Source organism: Heloderma suspectum, chromosome 4 (assembly GCF_057233095.1).
Source record: "Heloderma suspectum isolate Gila_16-S chromosome 4, 16-S_ref, whole genome shotgun sequence".
In the NCBI taxonomy this organism is placed as follows: Eukaryota; Metazoa; Chordata; class Lepidosauria; order Squamata; family Helodermatidae; genus Heloderma; species Heloderma suspectum.
The window spans coordinates 13,949,690-13,961,925 of NC_139461.1; the positions used below are offsets into that span (position 1 = coordinate 13,949,690).

Sequence of the window (12,236 nt, forward strand, 5' to 3'; positions counted from 1 at the left end):
CCATGGGTCCTGCTGATGTTCTACACTGCCGTAGTTATGGTGAAAGCTTCATGTCACTGGCAGTTGAAGTAGTTTGGGTCAGATCATCAGCAAAGGTCTGAGTAAGTCATGTTTCACAGGGAGGCCATTCTGGGCTGCCTGTGCATTGTTCCAAGAAGGAGCAGATCAAGACTGAGTCTTAAATGAGAGTTTGGCTCCCTTTAGGCTGGTTACCTCCACCTTCACACTGACTGAGGGTTTGTTTCTTAAAGGGACCTGGCCTGTTTTAGCAGCCTCAAACTGCACTGACATGGGAATGGCTGTAGCATGAGAATGTCCTCATGAGTGGAGTCCTCAGAGTCCAAAGACAGCAATGCAACCTCCTCTGGATGCAGAGGAGTTGACCCCTGGGATCCTTCTGGGGAACTGGGTCCTGAGAGGTAGAAGCCTCTTGACAGCTTTCTGTGACTGAATCCTCTCCTGGAACCTCTTCTGAGGATAAAGGCTGGGATCCTCTGAGGATAAGAGGTTGAATTCCTGCTTCAGGACACATGGAAATTACTGGCTGTTCAGAAAGTCCAGGTAATGTCTCCTCAGCTGGGAGCTAATGCTATGAGATAGTTTTCTGATAGGTGAGGGATTTGTTTCAGCTACATCACATGTTACCCTGAACACTGCAGCCCTTTGGTGGAATCCCAAGAGCTCAGTGCTTTTTGACTTTTGATGAGATGTGGTAGAAGAGAGGTCCTGAGGAGACTGTGGGGAGGAGGGGGACTGAGAAGACAAGTCCCAAGGAGACTGTGAGGAGGAGGGAGACTGACAAGACAAGTCCTGAGGAGACTGTGAGGAGGAGGGAGACTGAGAAAAGGGCCCCTGGAGAATACCGAGAAAAGACAGCAGGAGAATGCCAGTAGCACTTTCATTCTGTCTTCCCACTGTTACCTCTCAACAGCTGCTCCACCACCAACTTAAGAGACCATGACTAAGGCCTACAGTTACTTCTGTGCCTGAATCACACAGCCAGGGACTAGTTATGTACGAAAGTCACTTACCTTTCACGGATTATGTTGATGGTGGGGGGGAGGTGCTCCGTCCCTCCCCCCGGAATCCTGGACGGGGGGGAGACACTCCGTTCCTCCCCCCTCGGAATCCTGGCCAGCCGGTTGTGCTCCGCAGGGATTCTGCGGAGCCGCCGGCCGGCTCCACCAGCAGCCGGACATCCGGTCACTGGCTAGCAGGGATGCAAATGGCGGCAGCCGTAGCCGCCGCTGTTTGCATCCCTGCAGTCAGCCGTGATAGGCTACGTAAATGTTTATGTAGCCTATCATGGCTGATTAAACAAAAACAAAAACGCGCGCACGCAAATGGCGGCGCCCATGGGCGCCGCCATTTGCGTTCCTTATTTTGGCACATCTTAGGCTACATCAAGATTTACGTAGACTAAGACGGCGAAAATAAGAGGAACGCAAATAGCGTAGCAGACACTACACTATTTGCGTTCCCCTTATTTTCGCTGTCTTAGTCTACGTAAATCTTGACGTAGACTAAGACGTGCCAAAATAAGGAACGCAAATGGCGGCAGCCACGGCCGCCGCCCTTTGCGTACGCGCTTTGGTTTTTTTTTTTTTTAAAGTCAGCCGTGATAGGCTACGTAAACATTTACGTAGACTATCATGTCTTTTTTTTTAAAAAAAAACTGGAAATGGCGGCGGTGGCAGCTGGTTGGAAGACTGGCCGCCGCTGCACCACCGCCGCACGGCTGCCACACTGCCGCCGCAGCTGCTGCTGGAGCTGCCGCCGCCAGGAAGATCCGCCCCAGGTAAGTCTCGTCCCGGGGGGGGAGGCGGGGGGTGACAGACCATTCCGCCACTGATTTCGGGGGGCCGAATGCACTGGCATTCGGCCTCCCCGAGATCTGTGGCAGAATTCTCTGATATCCCTACCAGGGACCCGAGTTGAAAAATAACCCCACCCTGGATCATATACTTCTTGGAGTAAATTTTCCCCACCCCATTTTAATGTTTAGATGCTGAACGTTAAGGCCTGTATGTTCCTGAGCCCATTCAAGTTGCTGGTTTTAACTAAGGATGGCATAGGAGTCCAAAGAGGGGGTTGAGTCCAATGGATTCTCCCTGTCCAGCCTCACAGACCTTGCTCACTGAGCCCCAGGCCACTGACCAACTGGCCACCAAGCACCCTGGAGCTGGGTGAGAAGCTGGGAGTGCCATGGCACCCCAGCACTCTCACCATGGCCTCCTTGAGAGGTGGCCAGGGCGAGAGCACTGGGGGATGAACCCACAAAGGGCTTGACTGCTGGATACCTTGGCACAGAGAGGAGGGGCAGCTTGCACAGCTCAGAGAGCAGGCGGGGCAAGCAGGGAGGCTTGTCAAGCAGGTCTGGGCCATGTGAGCTGTGGGGGCAGGTCCCTGTCCCAGATGGAGATGGGTCCGTCCATCTCTAGTTTTAACTTGTAAAGCCTTACTCAGCCCTTACTCAACAATGCCTGATGGAGCCCCTCTTCCAACCTGAACCTTACTAGACACCACGTTCAGCATCAGAAGCCTTACCCCAAGTGCCAGAGGGAGATGTGGAAGGTGGCAATTTGGGGCCAGGACTCCTCAGTGGGGTCCCCCCTCCCAAATATGGGATCCTTTCCCCACTGAGGTCCGCCTCGAACAAACACTGTCATTTTGGGGGGACCAGGTGAAGACTGTCCTCGACTCCAGATAGAGGTGTCAGAGAATTCCGCCACAGATTCCAGTGAAGCCAGATTCTTTAGAATCCCCCCCCCCGGAATCCGTGGCAGAACGGCCTCCCGTCCCCCCCACTCCGCAGAATCCACCCGGGACGGAACTTACATGGGGCGGATGCGGCTCTGGCGGTGGCTCTGGCGGCCGTGGCTCCAGCTGGTCTCCCGGCCAGCCGTGGCTGGGCTGCTACGGCCACCATTTATGTTCTTGCAGCCGTGATAGGCTACGCGATGGGGGGGAGGCGCTCTGTCCCTCCCCCCATAATCCTCCCCTGCAAGCTCCTCTCCGTGACAGCTCTGCTGCCACAAATGCCGGGCTGCTGCGGCCGCAAATGGCGGCCGTCGTAGCGGCTGCCATTTGCGTCCTTGCAAGCAGCCATGATAGGCTACATAAGTATTCACATAGCCTATTACGGCAAAGAGCAGGGACGCAAATGGCAGCTGCTATGCCATTTGTGCCCCTGCTCTTTGCTGTGATAGGCTACGTAAGTATTCACATAGCCTATCACAGCAAAGAGCAGGGGCGCAAATGGCACAGCTGCTGCCATTTGTGCCCCTGCTCTTTGCTGTGATAGGCTACGTAAATACTTACGTAGCCTATCATGGCTCCTTGCAAGGACGCAAATGGCAGCCGCTACGACAGCTGCAATTTGCGGCCGCAGCAGCCCGGCCGCAGCCGGAACTCCAGCTGCGGCCAGCCCCGGCCAGCGGCTCTGCAGAGCCATCGCGGAGCGAAGCCGGCCAGGAAGGATTACGGGGGGAGGGACAGAGTGCCTCCCCCACATTGCTGATGCCCTGGCACGGAGCCAGGTAAGGGATTTGTACATCCCTAACTCCCGCGCATTTGATGGCATATGATGGGGCATTTATATGAATTGTTTCTATCAGGTCCAGTAAACGTTTTAGCTGTTTAAAATTGTTTAAATGTTGCACATTAGAGATTTTATCCCCTTCATGGATCACTGCCTTGTTGTGGCGAAGGGGCTTGCGTAACTCAGTGAAGCCATAAGCTATGCCGTGCAGGGTCACCCAAGACGGACAGGTCATGGCAGAGAGTTCTGACAAAATGTGGTCCACTGGAGAAGGAAATGGCAACCCACTCCAGTATTCTTGCCAAGAAAACCCCATGGAACGTATCACAAGGCTAAAAGAGATGACGCCGGAAGATGAGCCCCTCAGGTCGGAAGGTGTCCAATATGCTACTGGGGAAGAGCAGAGGGTATTTCCAAGTAGCACCAGAAAGAGTGAAGCGGCTGGGCCAAAGCTGAAAGGACACTCAGCTGTGGATGTGTCTGGTGGTGAAAAGAAAATCCGATGCTGTAAAGAACAATATTGTTTAGGAACCTGGAATGTCAGATCAATGAATCAAGGTAAGCTGGAGGTGGTCAAACATGAGATGGCAAGATTGAACATCGACATCTTGGGAATCAGCAAACTAAAATGGACAGGCATGGGCGAATTTAATTCAGGTGACCATCATATCTACTATTGTGGGCAAGAATCCCTTAGAAGAAATGGAGTAGCACTCATAGTCAACAAAAGGGTGGGAAAAGCAGTATTGGGGTACAATCTTAAAAATGATAGAATGATCTCAGTACGAATCCAAGGCAAACCATTCAACATCACAGTAATTCAAGTCTATGCCCCAACCACTGAGGCCGAAGAAGCTGAGGTTGATCGGTTCTATGAAGACCTACAACACCTTCTAGAACTAACACCAAAAAAAGATGTCCTCTTCATCATAGGGGATTGGAATGCTAAAGTAGGAAGTCAAGAAATCACCGGGATAACAGGCAGGCATGGCCTTGGTGTACAAAATGAATCAGGACAAAAGCTAATAGAGTTTTGCCAAGAGAACATGCTGATCATAGCAAACACTCTTTTCCAACAGCACAAGAGGCGACTCTACACATGGACGTCACCAGATGGTCAATATCGAAATCAGATTGATTATGTCCTTTGCAGCCAAAGATGGAGAAGCTCCATACAGTCAGTAAAAACAAGACCTAGAGCTGACTGTGGCTCAGATCATGAGCTGCTTCTTGCAAAATTTCGGCTTAAATTGAAGAACGTCGGGAAAACCACTAAACCGTTCAGGTATGACCTAAATCATATCCCTGATGAATATACAGTGGAGGTGAGGAATAGATTTCAGGGATTAGACCTGATAGACAGAGTGCCTGAGGAACTATGGACGGAGGTCCGTAACATTGTTCAGGAGGCAGCAACGAAATCCATCCCAAAGAAAAAAGAAATGCAAGAAAGCCAAGTGGCTGTCTGATGAGGCTTTACAAGTAGCTGAGGAAAGAAGGGAAGTGAAAAGCAAGGGAGAAAGGGGAAGATATACCCAACTGAATGCAGAGTTCCAGAGAATAGCAAGGAGAGACAAGAAGGCCTTCTTAAATGAACAATGCAAAGAAATCGAGGAAAACAACATAATGGGAAAGACTAGAGATCTCTTCAAGAAAATTGGAGATCTCAAGGGAACATTTTGTGCAAAGACGGGCATGATAAAGGACAAAGAAGGCAGGGACCTAACAGAAGCAGATGAGATTAAGAAGAGGTGGCAAGAATACACAGAAGAACTATACAGGAAAGATCTGAATGTCCCTGATAGCCATGATAGTGCGGTCACTGAACTTGAGCCGGACATCCTCGAGAGTGAAGTCAAGTGGGCCTTAGGAAGCATTAGTAACAACAAAGCTAGCGGAGATGACAGTATTCCAGCCGAGCTATTTAAAATCCTAAAAGATGATGCTGTTAAAGTGCTGCATTCAATATGCCAACAAATCTGGAACACTCAACAGTGGCCACAAGACTGGAAAAGGTCAGTTTACATTCCAATTCCAAAGAAGGGCAATGCCAAAGAGTGTTCAAACTACCGCACAATTGCGCTCATTTCACATGCCAGCAAGGTGATGCTCAAAATCCTACAAGCTAGGCTTCAGCAGTATGCGAACCGAGAACTACCGGAAGTACAAGCTGGGTTTAGAAGAGGCAGAGGAACTAGAGATCAAATCGCCAACATTCGCTGCATCATGGAGAAAGCAAGAGAATTCCAGAAAAACGTCTATTTCTGCTTCATTGACTACGCTAAAGCCTTTGATTGTGTGGATCACAACAAACTGTGGCAAATTCTTAAAGTGATGGGAGTACCAGACCACCTTACCTGTCTCCTGAGAAACCTGTACGAGGGTCAAGAAGCAACAGTAAGAACCAGACATGGAACAACCGATTGGTTCAAAATTGGGAAAGGAGTACGACAAGGCTGCATATTGTCACCCTGCTTATTTAACTTATATGCAGAGTACATCATGAGAAATGCCGGGTTGGATGAATCAGAGGTCGGAATTAAGATTGCTGGGAGAATTATCAACAACCTCCGATATGCAGATGATACCACCCTAATGGCAGAAAGCGAAGAGGATCTCAAGAGCCTCTTGTTGAGGGTGAAAGAGGAGAGTGCAAAAGCTGGTTTGAAACTCAACATTAAAAAAACGAAGATCATGGCATCTGGCCCCATCACTTCCTGGCATCTAGAAGGGGAAGAAATGGAAGCAGTGACAGATTTTACTTTCTTGGGCTCCAAGATCACCGCAAACGGTGACTGTAGCCATGAAATTAAAAGATGCTTGCTCCTTGGGAGGAAAGCTATGGCCAACCTAGACAGCATAGTAAGAAGCAGAGACATCACCTTGCCGACAAAGGTCCGTCTAATCAAAGCTATGGTTTTCCCAGTAGTAATGTATGGCTGTGAGAGCTGGACTATAAGGAAGGCTGAGCGCCGAAGAATTGATGCTTTCGAACTGTGGTGCTGGAGAAGACTCTTACGAGTCCCCTGGACTGCAAGGAGGTCAAATCAGTCCATCCTAAAGGAAATCAACCCTGAGTGCTCATCGGAAGGACAGATAATGAAGCTGAAGCTCCAATATTTTGGCCACCTAATGCGAAGAGAAAACTCCCTGGAAAAGACCCTGATGCTGGGAAAGACTGAAGGCAAAAGGAGAAGGGGACGGCAGAGGATGAGATGGCTAGATAGCATCACGGATGCAATGAATATGAACTTGAGCACGCTCCGTGAGAGAGCGCAGGACAGGAAGGCCTGGCGTGCTATGGTCCATGGGGTCACGAAGAGTCGGACACGACTGAACGACTGAACAACAACAAAGAGATTTTATATTATGGCTTCATTATCTTGTGCTATGATGTTTATTTTTAGTGAAGTGCATAACTATTGGGTGGTATAGACAAGAAATGAATGAATAAACGAATAAATAGATAATTTGAATGTTCCCTTTGCTTTATCCCACAGGTTGCTCAATGTTTTCCCCCCGACGCTCTTCGAAGGAACAATACCTTATACCATAAAATATCTAACCCCAGTAACCCCACCACATGGTTCACATTACATTTTCTATTTTTATTTGGTACTTTAAAACAATTTATGAAATTACTTTTTCTTTTACAAAACAAAATTATGAATTAAAACAACATCAACAACAACAACAACACATTAGCCACCAGTCTGTTGTGTTCATAAAAGGACGTCATGACTGGGTTTTACTTGTGGTGTTCTGCTCTTCCACATAGTCTTGTTAATCACCGAAAACCCTCTGGAGAGCAACCTTCATGGACACCCTGGGCTGAATTTTCTTCTTTCTGTTCCCAACTAAGAAATAAATTAGTGGGTTGATGCTACTGTTCAGAGAGGCACAGGCAAACCCAATTATTATTTCATTGAAATGGGGAGTATGATAATAGGAAATTATATACAAGGCATTCATTGGAAAAGCAAAAAGGAGGAAGAAGAGGAGTGCAAGCAAGATGGCTGTGACAAGCTTTCCCTGCTGGCGTTGATTTGATTTACAGCAGACATGGATGAAAAAGGTCAGAGTGGAGACAACCATGACTGGGATGCAAAGCAGAGCATTCACAATAAGTTGAAGCAATAGGGATAAATTTCTAATGCTCCCAGTAATTTGGCAAATGAAGTGAATTAGAGACAACAGGAAAGAAAGAATCCATATTGGAGCACACACAATAGTAGATAAGTGTGATGGCCGGTGGCATCAATGCCAAAGTGGGAAGAGGACAGCCACACACCTGTCAATGCTGATGGCGGCCAGTAGACATTGACCAGTAGAATAAGTGAAGAAAAAGAGATCAAGAAATAGTAAAAAGAATAGGAAAAGAATATCATTTCTAATATACGCAGCTATTAACAACCACAAATATAACAGTGATCATGAGTGAGAGGAGGACACCAGAGTCAGCGATGGAGAGGTTCAGGGTGCAGGTGGTGATAGGATTCCTCTTAATGCGGAAGCCAAGAAGCCAAATGACACTTCCATTTCCTACAAGCCCCAACAGGCAGATAATGACAGTGCAGGTGTTGATAATAAGATATCTACGATTGCTAATGTATCCATTCAATAAAGCCCTGTTAAAAGAAAGAGACGAAGGTGAATCAATTGGAGCCGAATAAATGATACGTCTACACTTTTGACTCCCCATGTAACAAAATGGCCGTTTTGCTTTTAGTGCAACTTGTTGACTGATACTTATGATATATACATTTGATAAATAAAAATCACATCCAAATATATTAAGGAAATTAGGCTGAAAGTCCATTTGTATCACCTTTTGAATTTCTTTAGCTGGGGGTCTCCTCCAGTCCTTCACCTTAGACCCTGGCACAGTAGAACAGGGACTGAATGGGGGAATAAATCGGACTAGGGCCAAACCAAAATGTTCCTTTTAAGTTTACAAAACTAAACAGTGCACTGCTGTCTGGTATCTCTACAGGCAGCCGCCATGGCTAGCTGTTCTTCCTGTCATGTTGTTGTTCAGTCGTTCAGTCATTCAGTCGTGTCCGACTCTTCATGACCCCATGGACCACAGCACGCCAGGCCTAGGGATGTCAGAGAATTTCTCCCCAAATCTTCGGGGGGCCGAGCGCCAATGTATTCTGCCCCCTGAAATCGGCGGTGAAATTCTCCGCCCCCCCGCCCCCCCGGGATGGGACTTACTGTAGCCGAATGTCCCTCCCAGCGGCGGGTCCCGGCGGCGGTTCGGCGGGGGCGGGGGCGGCAGCCGGTCTTTCGACCGGCTGCCGCCACCGCCATTACAAGTAAAGTAAAAAAAACCCAACACCCCGTGATAGGCTACGTAACGATTAACGTAGCCTATCATGGCTAGATTTGCAAAGTCAGTCGTGATAGGCTACGTTAATCGTTACGTAGCCTATCACGGCTGACTTTGGGAAAAAAATAAAAAGCGCGTACGCAAATGGCGGCCCCCGTTTGCGTTCCTTATTTGGTCCCTGTAGTCTACGTAAAGATTTACGTAGACTACAGCGAAAATAAGGGCAACGCAAATAGCGTTGCCCTTATTTTCGCCGTAGTCTACGTAAATCTTTACATAGACTACTGGGACCAAATAAGGAACGCAAATGGCAGCACCCATAGGGCGCCACCATTTGCGTACGCGCTTTTTTTTTCAAAGTCACCCGTGATAGGCTACGTAATGATTAACGTAGCCTATCATGGCTGACTTTGGAAATCTAGCCGTGATAGGCTACGTTAATCGTTACGTAGCCTATCACGGTTCCCCCCCCACTTTTTCTTTCGCGGCCGGGGAGACAGGGCGCTTCTCCCCGGCTTGAATTTCAGGTGGGCAAGGCGGGGTGCCTCCCCCCCAGCCTGAATTTCGGGGGGAGAAGCAAAGCGCCTCCCGCCCACCGCGAATCAAAGCTGCGAAAAGGTAAGTGACTTTCGTACATCCCTAAGAAAACCCTCCAGTTGTTTTGGACTACTACACCATAATCTGTGACCATTAGCCATGTGCTGGCTGTGAAGTTTTGGATGAGAACTTACCTACTCCTGCGGTAAAGGCTTGGATGGACCTCTAGCCTGGCAACTCAGTGTTAGACACCTGCTTATATTGAAGTAGGCACCTTTTGATGTGTGTGCTTGTACCACGATACACCAGACTCATTTATCCCCAGAAAGCTCAGCTTCCTGTGGGGCATAGCTTTAAATAGATCTAGTCAATGTTTGCTAAGGAGGCCAATTGTCCTTCCAGGAAAATTCATCATTAATCACAAAGTGGACAAATGGAACCTACTAGTTTGGGGTGGGTGATGCAGTCATGTCCCTGACAAAGCATTCAATTCTTTGTCTTTTACCCTGTGCCCTATAGTCCTAATAAGCTGGTTTCCAATTGATGCCTCAAGATATTCATCTAAATTCCCTTATTTCCACAGCCATCTTTATCAGGATAAGCGTAAGTTGTTACCTGGTTAAATGTGTAACTAGTTAACTTCCATCTACCCACTATGGTTGCAGTCCTGTAGTACCAAGCAGGAGATGGGTGTCTTCATCTAGAATTTTTTCAAAGTATTGGATAGCTTGCTTATACATTTTTTTAAAAAGATATAATAACATAATATACCTACCTAATGACTTCTGCATCAGTGTAATGGTACTTAGGGGTGCTGTTGTAATTGTTATTGGAGGCATTGTTTTCCACGCCAAACATTGTTCTGTTATCTAAATAAAATTGCAATCAAAAGAGAGGGAAATTATTTCAGCCAATATCACTTAGCCAAGATATGAACTTTTTAATACAATCTTTTCATTTGGAGATGAGTGGGTTTTAGCAGTAGATATCTAAACAAAAATCAATATGGAACATTGGTGGCAGGGTGCCGATGCACTCATGCCCTGCTTGTGGGTCCCTGGTAGACAGCTGGTTGGCCACTGTGTGAACAGAATGCTGGACTAGATGGACCCTTGGTCTGATCCAGCAGGGCTCTTCTTATGTTCTTAACTAACCCAAGTCATCTATTCCTGGAATTTGTAGGGATGGATGGACTCACTGGAGTCTGTGCTCGGTGGGCACTTGGCCCTCCACTACCCGCTTGTGTGAGCCAGGCTGCGTGAGCCCCTGAAGGGCTGGGCAAGCTGTCCAGGGGCACGCTGCAGCTGCCTGCTCCTCTATGCAAGCTGCCATCTTTTATGCAAGATGGGGCTCTATATTTTCATAGATTTATTGCTGAGCACAACAGCGGCCAGAAAGGACCATTTCCACAATGTTAGAGGCCTCTAATGTTGTTGAACTGGCCCTTTCTGGCCACCGTTGTTCACAACAATAAATCTATGAAAATATAGAGCCCCATCTTGTGTAAAAGGGGCTCTATATTTTTGTATGCTGAGTAACTGGGATGGAAGGGGAAGAAAGGGGAAGAAAGCATTGGTCCTTTCTCCCCCTCCCATCCCTGGCCAGCTACATGGGGTCAGCAATGTGCTGGGAGGTGGATGGTAAGAAGGGCTTCCCTCTCACCTTCCTCCTCCCCTCAAGGCACTGCCTTTGTGGTGGCAAGGATGAGGGGGGAGAAAGACTTGGTCCTTTCTCCCCCTTCCATCCCGGGCCAGCTACACAGGGGCAGTGGCTTAATGGGAGGAGGACAGCAAGAAGGGCTTCCCTCTCACCTTCCTCCACCCCTCAAGGTGGTGCCTTCAAGTTAGCTGGGATGGGAGGGGGAGAAATGATCCACAGCAGCTTTGGGGGTGAATTAAATCTTATGCACAATGGCTGGCTGGAAAGTGCTGGCCATTGTGTGCAAGATTTAATTTACAGAAAATAGGAAGTCGCCATTTGCAACTTGACTGCGGGCGCTCGCAGGCAGGACCAGTAAGTCTTGGCAACTCATGCAGCTTGGTGGGGGTGGGAGCTCTGTGAGCCACATCTGAGGGGGGGGGGCTAAATAGAGGGCAGTTCATCAGACTCCACCCCCTACACGCACACTTGTGACATCCCTAGGAATTTGTACATTGAATGTAGCTCATCTAGGAAATGCACATCGATGATCTAGATTTAGGAGTGAGCAGTGAAGTGGCCAAGTTTGCCAATGACACTGAATTATTTAGGGTGGTTAAATCAAAATGTGATTGTCAGGAGTTCCAAAATGATCTCTCCAAATTGGGAGAGTGGGCATCTACATGGCAAACGTGGTTCAGCATAAGCAAGTGTAAAGGGATGCACGTTGGCACAAAAAAGCCGAACTTCAAGTATAACCTGCTGGGATCTGAGCTAGCAGTGACTGACTAAGAAGCAGATCTTTGGGTTGTGGTGAACAGCTCAATGAAAAGACAGCCCTGTGTGCAGCTGCTGTAAAAAAGGCAAACTCCATGTTAGGCACAATTAGGTAAGGAATTGAGAATAAAACTGCCAAAATCATACTGCCCTTATATTATAGGAGCCACAGTCATGGATGCTATTAGATAAAGCGTCAGGAAAATAAGGGTTCCATAATGTTAAATGGAAATTGGGCGTGGTGGGTTATTAATCTAACCTTAATAAGACTGAAAAGGTTTCATCAATCTTTCTGAAATGTATATGTGCCAGAAAGAAATGTTGGTTTTACATAACCTGAGAATTTCAGGAAGATTGGTTAATGACTGAGGGAGAAAGGGGAGTTAACAGAAAAAAGAAAAAAAAACCCTC

The 12,236-nt window shown here is 47.7% G+C and overlaps 1 pseudogene; it reads right to left on the reverse strand.

Moving 5' to 3' along the window:
- Positions 1 to 333: 333 nt before the first annotated feature.
- Positions 334 to 10,268, reverse strand: LOC146346551 (mas-related G-protein coupled receptor member H-like; annotated as a pseudogene).
- Positions 10,269 to 12,236: the final 1,968 nt, after the last annotated feature.